This window comes from Lemur catta, chromosome 6 (assembly GCF_020740605.2).
Source record: "Lemur catta isolate mLemCat1 chromosome 6, mLemCat1.pri, whole genome shotgun sequence".
In the NCBI taxonomy this organism is placed as follows: domain Eukaryota; kingdom Metazoa; phylum Chordata; class Mammalia; order Primates; family Lemuridae; genus Lemur; species Lemur catta.
This window is the reverse complement of record NC_059133.1, coordinates 23,150,965-23,160,103: the sequence shown is the minus strand read 5'-3', so window position 1 is coordinate 23,160,103 and position 9,139 is coordinate 23,150,965. Positions and strand designations below refer to the sequence as shown.

The following is a 9,139-nucleotide window of genomic DNA, read 5'->3' as shown; positions in this document are numbered from 1 at the left end:
GTTTCCCGAAGTCGGAGGAGCGAGGGGCCGGCGAGAACTGGACCACAAGTCCCGTGGTGCAGCGCGACGAAGCCTGCGCTTCGCTGCCAGGGAGCGTGCGTGTCGGGGCGGGCGGGGGGAACCAAGATTCCTTTTGGAGGCCAAAGAGAGGGAAGAACGGGAGGGAAGTAGGGGCAGCAGAGAAGGGTGGGCCAAGGGAAATAAGTGGAGCCGGAGGACAAATCGAACGCTTCCACTTTAGTTCTATCCAACTTCGGTGGAAAGTGTGATGGCAACAAAAGAAAAAAGACCTATTGGTAGTTGTGTGTGGGGAGGGCGGGGCGAAGTCCAAAGATACAAAAGGTCTATCGGAAGGCCATCTCCTGTGCAGTTCCTCGTTAGTATAGTGGTGAGTATCCCCGCCTGTCACGCGGGAGACCGGGGTTCGATTCCCCGACGGGGAGGCACGATAACTGTTTTTTCCTCCCCATCAGCAGTCAAATTCAGATTTTAAAAGCTGTTTTGTTGCTGGGTTGCAAGTAAGCTCAGTTCTGTCAGTTTTACTGTTTCTTAGGTTCATTTCCAGGCCCTGGGCGTCTAAAACAGAAAGCCAACGTTCCCATCTTAGAAACCGTAATGATTTCTGTTAGAGAAGTGCAGTGTGCGCTGGCAGCAGTGGGAGTGTAGAGCTGGGACTTCTGGCTCAGCTCTGGGGCCCTCCGGGAGGTGAGAGAATTGAAGGAAGCCTTGCCGTTAGAGCAGGGCCTCAGAGTTGAAACTAGAGAAATTGGAAGAGGACAAGTCTCAAAGAATCTTAAACTTGTTTTCCAACCTGTTTTCACTGCTTTTCTCTTTACACACTCCACTTGGGTTGAGCTCATAATCCTGAATGCATGAATGGGGGACCCATTGAAGAATTTTAAACAGGGGACTGCCATGTATGATCGATTCATGTTACAAAGAAAGCACTGGTAGCATTCAGAAAATGAAAATGAAAATGAGATAACAACCCAGAAGCAGGAGAGTTAGGAAACTATTAAAATAGTCCAGGCAGAAAATGCTGGGGGCCTGTCACACGTAAATAATAAATTAGAATAGAGAGGAAGGAATGAATGTCGGGAATACTTGAGAGGTAGGTGGATGCACAGATTGAGAGGAGCCTAAGATGACTCTCAGGTTTTTGGCTTCAGTGGCTGGGTAATTGTTAACCAGAGGTGTAGACTATATGAAGAGGACAGATTTAAGGGGAAGATGCCAAGTTCAATTTTGGACTTGGTGGAGTTTGAAAACCTACCGGAGTCAAAGTGGAGATGTCCATCAGTCACTTGGATATGCAAGTCTGTAGCTCTGGGAAAGTGTCAGGTAGATATGACAACATTACATGTGCGGTAGAAGAAATTATGGGGTAAGCTCAACCCAAGTAGACTATGTAAAGAGAAGAGCAGTGAAAACAGGTTGGAAGCTGGGAGAACAGCAGAATTTAATTTTTTTAAAAGGGGACCAGAGGAAGAGAAACCCATGAATAAACTAGAAAGAGCCAACCAACAATGTCAAGGGCCACTAAAGTAAGGTGTGAAAATTTTCCTTTGGATTTGGCAGTGAGGTGAGTGTGGGAAGGTGGTGGTTTTGTTGCCTCTCGTGGTTTGAGAGTAGTGGATTGAGCAATGGAAGAGAAGAGGGGAAGTAGAACATAAGCCACTGTCAGGATACATGGTCTTCTCACGAAGGGAAGATAAAAGGGGTAGCTAGAGAGAAATGCAGCATTGGGAAAGGTTTTTTTTTGCAAGAGAAACTTTAACATATTTAGATATTGAGGTGAAAGGGTTTGTAGAGATGAGGAAAATGAAGATTTAAGAAGTGTGGTGGATTGGGTATGCTGCTACAGTTGAATTCTCTATCAAAAATGATCTAAGAATTCAATTTGGCCCCAGCAACAGAAAAAGATGCTGTGTATTTGGATATCCTTGTGTTGGCCTCTGCAAGTCAAAGGAAAACAAAAATATCCCAAACTATGAAATCCAATACCTTACACGTGCACAGGTCCTAATTTCATATGGCCTGAGAATTTATGACATGATTAACATTTGCAAACATTTTTTAAGGTTGCCAAATCTTGGGTTACATATGATACAATAGAATTGACTTAGTGAAGTAATACAGAATCAAATCATCGTCTTTGGCTAGTATGGAGAAAGGATAGTCTGTTTTAATGAAAAGATGGTCAATATCATCTTCCATTATTGATTACCAGAAACCCACAGGGTTTATGCCACTTGTGTTCAAAAAATATATCCACAGAAAACCACAAATGAATTCCTCAATTGATTAATATATTCACTGAAAGACAGATATACAGTAGCAATTGTTTTCTAAGATATCACTGACCTCCAAAACAGAGGGTACAAAATTAGCAATTCACAAATGGTAGGAGTATTTTTTATACCTAATAGTAGATTGGGAATGCTTTTAAAAATGAGGCTTTCCATTGCATCTATAAAATAAGGGAAATATCAGGATCTATCTACCAAAGGAGAGTTAAGGATGAAAAAGTTGATCTATATAAAGTTTTATGAAAAGAAATAGTGCATATATTTATAGAGCCATAAGAACAGGAAGTATTCCAGCCATGCTGCTCTCCTGGAAAAATTACTTATCCCTCACAATAATTGAGGTACACTTGCTTCATGGGGTTGTTGGAAAGATGAAATGAGATAATGTATGGGATACGCTTAGCACTGTGCTTGACACAGAGTGAGCATTTGTTATGTGTTAGCTAATAGTATTATCGCTATTGGCTTTTATTTTGTCTATTTTGATAATTTTAATATTTATTTTCTCTTGTTTTGTTAGCAAGAGCTTTTAGGAAGACCTGGGAAATGAGAAGCAACTGAGGTTTGTACAGCAAAGCAGGTCCTACCAAATTAGGCCTCTAAAAATAAATGGCAACATTAGCAAAGATCATATGTTTTGAAATGCATTTATAGGAAATTTCAGTTGCTACACTAAGACTTCCCTTAAAAGGGTATAAAGACTTCACATTGTTTTCTCCCCTTCCTTCCCATACACCTTTCTTTTCTTTAAATATTCAATGTAATTTGCGGATATTTATTAAGCACATTCTACTACACTGCTACCTAGAAAACATCTGGGGAAGTGAGCTGGGTCAGCACTATTGTGTAAATTTTCTCTAGCCAGGTATGACTGCCCAGGGGGAGTTACACCAAGAGCATGGGCAGATTGGGCAAGGAGAGGACACCAGGGTGTGAAAGACAGGAATTAGCCTTTGTGCGGGATCAGGGTGAATAATCTGGAAAAATAAAAGGGCAGTGTGGTCAGAGAGTGTGACAAGATACTGATTATGGATGACTTGCTGTTTTTGTGTAAAAAAGGGACAAAGAATATATTAAAAATTTTGCTGATATCTACATAAAATATTTCGGGAAAGATTCTCAAGAAACTCACAGTATTATTTGCCTGTAGGGAGGAGGAAAATAGAGTGGCCAAGGAACAGAGGCAGGAAGTAGATATTTTGACTGAATAAACTTTTAAGCCTTTTGAATTTTCATGTAGGTTAATATTTCCTATTCAAAAAAGTTATTTATGGATATGAAGAAAAAATAGGCCAGGTGTGGTGGTTCATGCCTGTAATCCCAGCACTTTGGGAGACTGAGGCAGAAGAATCGCTTGAGCCCAAGAGTTCGAGACCAGCCTGGGCAACATAGCAAGACCCCCGTCTCCACAAAAAAATTTAAAAATTAGCTGGGCTTGGTGGTATCACAGTGGATTTTCAATGGTGACATTTTTCCCTTATTCTTTGGCTCCTAGTTTGGAGGAATAGCGTCACAAGCTGGGCCAATGCGACAGAGAGAAAAGAGCAGACACTGAGTATATGTACTTAGGCAGCTTTTTTAATAAGATAGTATAGGAAAGGAAAGCAAAAGACATTTCCTAAGGGGAAACGGGTCTGTCTTTGTGAGTGGAGAAGACTCTGTTTACTTCTATGTTCTTTCTTTTTATATGCTAGTAGTTTATGTTTAGGTAAAGATTAGTTGTAATTAGGACTGAATTCCGTTCTATTTTTGGACATGACTTAAAGGTTATGTTCCAGGCATTCTTTCTAGCATACCTATGATGGGGAAAGTTCTATTTTTCCATTCCGTGCTGGTCAGGGTTCCATGGCCTAATTACCCCATTCTTTAAGATTGAAATAACCGTTTCCTTTTCTTATTTTTCTGCAACCATTTCCTCTTTCTTAGTTTTCTGCCCCTAACATTCCTCTCACTTGTCTTTCTGTCCCTAACAGTGTCCCATACCTATACTCCCAGCTTCTTGAGAGGCTCAGGCAGGAAAATCACTTGAGCCCAGGAGTTTGAGGTTACGGTGAGCTATGACTGTACCATTGCACTCCACCTTAGGTGACACAGTGAGACCCCATCTCTGAAAAAAAAAAAAAGAAAAAGAAAGAAAAGAAAAGATAAAGGTTACTGGAACCAAAAACCACAAATACAAACAAAAACAGCCTTTGGTGGCATCCTATGTATCTTGAGCACGGGCCCCACCCAGCTCTGCAGCCTGCGCTGATTCAGGTGGCTTCAGCCAAGCTGAACCCAAGTTGTTCCAGCTCTGTGACTTCTCCCTCCTTTCCTTAAGCCTAGATGCCTCCATCCCTCCCCTCCTCCACACCCTGCCTCCCCTTCCTCCAGTCTGGACTGAAGTCTAGTAGAATCTCTTTCCCTAAAGGAACAAGCTGCTGCATGGGACACCCTTCACTGCCTCCCTCCAATGTGTGACCAAATGGAAGAAATTATTTCAGCCACGTTTTTTTATGCTTAGCTCACAACATGGTTGAGGCAACCCTAACCCATTCCTCCATTGTTCTGTTCAATTTCTTTTTGCTTGTGCAGCCCTGTGCACAAATTCTGCACTTATATTCACATCTCCAGTCTGTTCTTCATGTCAAGAGAAGGTCTGAGCAGTTGCAGAGGCCAGAAATGAAAGAAGCACAGGACAAAGTTCTACAAATTTTGTAAAATAGGGATCCCTTCCTGGCACCTGCCTCCCCCTCCTACCTCATCCCCACCATGGTTGACAGCAGGCAGGGTCTGCAGAGCCTCTCTAGCCACCCGTGTCACCTCCCACACAGGTCTACCTTTTGTTTCTTTGCTGGTGCCCTCCCGAGGCGAGGGACTGGCCTGAACAGAGCAGATTGTCAAGCTGTCCTGGGTTGGAGCCAGAGAGCCCGCTGGCTGCGTGACCTCCTCTCTTTCCCCACACATCGTGTGGCTGAGGTCCCACTGCAGCATCTCCTAGAAGCCTCATCAGAAATTCAGACCTCAGGTCCTGCTCCGAACCTGCTAGATCAGAACCTATCAAGGTCCCCTGGTGATCCGTGTGCATATTAAATTAGAAACTCAAAGGATACTTTTGGATTGGAGGGAAATTCAGTTCAAGAGTTAATCAAACATGTCAGGACTCTTGCTCTTGGGGTCCACTGCCCTGGACCCCCAAATCAGTGCTCCCCTAATACCGCCATCCTTAACAAAGCACTTACAGCACTAAATGATTGTCAGTTTACTTGTCAAGCTGCCCTGGGTTGGAGCCAGAGTGCCCGCTGGCTATGTGACATCCTGTGTACTTCATACTCTCCCCAGCACTGGCCCCACCCAGCTCTACTTAAGTGTCCTTAAGACCCTGACTATATATTTTCCCTCTCTGAGCATGTTTGCTGAGTGAATGTGTAAATGAATGAATGAGATTCCATATGAGGTTCTAGGCATCCTTTTCTTCAGTGCTTCACTATGTGTTGACTGTGGGCCCTTCCTCGTCCTCTGATGCTACCAGGCAATCTGTTTGCTTGCAATACAGAATGCCCTTGCCACCCTCCTGCTAATGGTAAACACTTTAAAAACATAATTATTGAAGCATACCGTCCGTTCATAAAAGTGCATGTATTATAAGTGTATACCTCACTGAACTTGATCAACTGAGCATACCAGTGCAATCTGCACCCAGACTAGAAACAGAACATGACCACCACCCCACTAGATGCCCCCCTTAAGCTCTCTTCTGTTCTCTATAAATCCTGTTTCCCAGGAGTACTACTGCCTGACTTCCAATAGCATATTACTTTGACCTGTTTTGCTATTTATATTTCCGTTATATGAATGGAAACACACAGTATGTACTGTCATGCCTGGCTCCTTTGGCTCAACATTACATCTGCGAGATTCCTCTGCAGTGTTGTGTGTAGTTCTAGGTTGTGCACTCACACTGCTGTATAGTGTTCCGCATGAGGATATATCACCGTCTACTTATCCACTCCACTGTGGACGGACATGTGGGTAATTTCCAGTTCTGAGTTACTGTGAATGGTGCTGCTGTGGACATTCCAGTATATGTCTTCTGGTGAACACATTGCAGCCAGGTTTTCATGTGCTACTTTGAAGTTTGGACAGCTAAACCCATTCCAGGAAATTTCCTCTGGAATCACTGCACTGAGCCAAAATCATTCATTGCAGCAACCCAGTTCTGTAGCTGTTGACACAAATTCGATGCCTCCTCCACCCCATCCTGCTGTCCGCCCCCCCCCCCCCCCCCCCCCCCCCCCGCTTGGGTAGGAGGAGAAGTGGATGAAGCAGAGAGGGAAGCTATTTTCAAGTTACAGGGAAAAAAATTATTTGCAACTGCTGGTCTTGATCATACTTTATTTTCCTCTCAGCCACTTCTGTTGCTTTTCCAGGTATGCCTGATTGCAAGCTTTGCTGAGCGTGTTTTTTTCTGACTCAGAGATTCCAGCTCTGCTTGTATTTTCCTACTGAGCAGCCAGTGCTATTTCATCACAGCAGATATCTGACACCTTTTGTTCTGATGCCCTAAAGCATGAGTAGGGTTTGGTAAGTGTCTACAGGGTTTCCTTTTCGAAAGCCCTATTTCTGACTTATCTTGGTTGACTTTGGCTCCGCCCTGCCCCCATCCCCCGCAGGTGTGTCTCAGGGGATCTTAAACCGGGAGCTGAGCCGTGACCTTCCACATACGTCCTGGACTTGTCCTCTACCTTCTTCCCAAGCTGCTCCCGCTTGGCTTCCAGACCAGCCCCCTTCTCCAGCCAGACTCTCCTTCCTTCCTCCCAGACACCCGCACCACGCTCAGGCCTACCCGCCCCGCGCATGGTCCCGGAAGGCCTCCACCTCTGCTCACTGCCCGCTTTCTCCATAAGTATTTCCCGATGTGTTTCCTTTCTCTTTTGGTCCTTAATTCTTCTGAACATGAACTTTATATACAGATATACAGATAGACACACACACACACGTGTGTGTGTGTGTGTGTGTGTGTGTGTGTGTGTGTGTGTATTTATAGTCAATCGTCATTATTTGTGAATTTGGTATTTGCAAATTTGCCTACTCACTAAAATTTATTTGTTACCCCCGAATCAGTACTCCCAGCACAGGGGCATTCCGAGACACATTCAGAGCTGTGAAAAACTGCAGTCTGCAGAGGGGCACGTTCTCAACCGAGGGCAACGGAGGTGACACTGCCTTCTTGTTTCTGCTCTCATACCGTATACAAGTGTCTTTTTTGCGGTGTAGGGTCACGTTTTTTTCCCATTTTCATGATTTTTGTTGGTGATTTCGCTGTTGAAAATGTTTCCCAAGCAAGTGCTCAACTGCTCTGTAGTGTTCCCAAGTGCAAGAAGGTTGTGATGTGTTTTGGGGGGAAGTATGTATGTTAGGCAAGTTTCGTTCAGGCATGAGTTACAGTGCTGTTGGCTGTGAGTTCGGTGTTAATGACCAACTATGTGTTACATAAAGTGTCTTTCAACTGAAATACATATAAAACAAGGTTATGTAACGATTCATTGACAAAAATATTGTGACCAGAGGCTCTCAGGAACCTACTCTATCTCCCCTGGGAGCAATGGTTTAGGATTCACTAATTCAGTGTTTACAGCAACTTTATAGAATATAGCTACTGTGAAAGATGAGTATTGACTGTATATATTTCTTGTCCTTCCAGTTAGTTTGCATTTGTTTTTTTATACTTCTCTCTCCCTGTTCCCAAAGAAGTGGAGATGGCAAGCTTCTTACGAGTATATCTTGCAGCTCTGTTAACTCTTACCACAGCACCCAGCTTGGTCCAAACAATATAGTAGATCCTATATAGATGCAAATGGAATAAAAGAAAGGAGAGGCCACGTGCGGTGGTTCATGCCTGGAATCCTAGCACTTTCGGAGGTCAAGGTGGGAGGATCTATTGAGGCCAGGAGTTCAAGACCAGCCTGAACAACATAGTGAGACTCCATCTCTACAAAAAATAAAAAAAATTAACTATGCATGGTGGCACACTCCTGTAGTCTCCACTACTTGGGAGGCTGAGGCAGGAAGATTGCTTGAGCCCGGGAGTTGGAGGTTGCAGTGAGCTATGATGAAGCCACTGCAGTTTAGCTTGGGCAACAGAGCACAGATCCTATCTCCAAGAAAAAAAGAAAGAAAGAAAGGAAGGAAGAAATGCAGGAAGGGTGGCAGGAAGAGAAGACACATTATAGGAGCTGAGATTGTTGCTTTGACTAAGAGGGCATAGCTTCCAGAACTTCTCAATCTCTCACTCCTTAAATGATTCCCCTTTGTTTCTGAGGGGAATCCTTGAGCTAGAATGATATAAAATTAGAAATTAAGTGATATTTTGTGGTAGATTTGGCTTTTATTTCTGCTCTTCAAGGAATTTAAAAGAACAAACCTTCCAGATTCTTTTGATTTTTTTTTCAACTTTTTCTTCTCCTTCTTCGCACCCTTTACCCCTCAGTCTTCATTTGGAGGGAGATAACTCCAGAACTCCCGAACTCTAGGCCAGAAGGAAGTGGGCATGCATGGTAGGCAGAAACACACCTATGCGATATTATCAGGCACCTTTTGTGGGTACCAAACAGCATGGATTCCCACTTGTCCCTGGGAGGTTTGCAAACATACTGGGAAAATGGGGAACATAAAATGAAACCACGAAAGATCAGTGCGAGAGACTAAATAATCACTGGATATCCAGGTGGGCAGTCCGCAAATGCTGTAGGATTTCAATGGAAAGGTCAATGGGCATCTTCCTCAAGACAGCAAGGCTTGCGTGGAAATATAAAGCAGGAATCTCTAATTTTTTTTATGGCTTACCAATA

The 9,139-nt window shown here is 43.7% G+C and overlaps 1 long non-coding RNA gene and 1 other non-coding gene across 2 annotated transcripts in view; both read left to right on the top strand.

The window, feature by feature from the left end:
- The first annotated feature begins 371 nt into the window (after positions 1–371).
- TRNAD-GUC lies at positions 372–443 on the top strand. The gene has a single exon. It is a non-coding gene; the product is annotated as a tRNA-Asp (tRNA).
- A 2,398-nt stretch (positions 444–2,841) lies between these two features.
- Positions 2,842–9,139, top strand: part of LOC123640491 — a 57,446-nt gene continuing 51,148 nt past the window's right edge. Inside the window, exon 1 of the long non-coding RNA XR_006735999.1 lies at positions 2,842–2,871. This is a non-coding gene — a long non-coding RNA (uncharacterized LOC123640491). The remainder of the gene's footprint in view (positions 2,872–9,139) is intronic.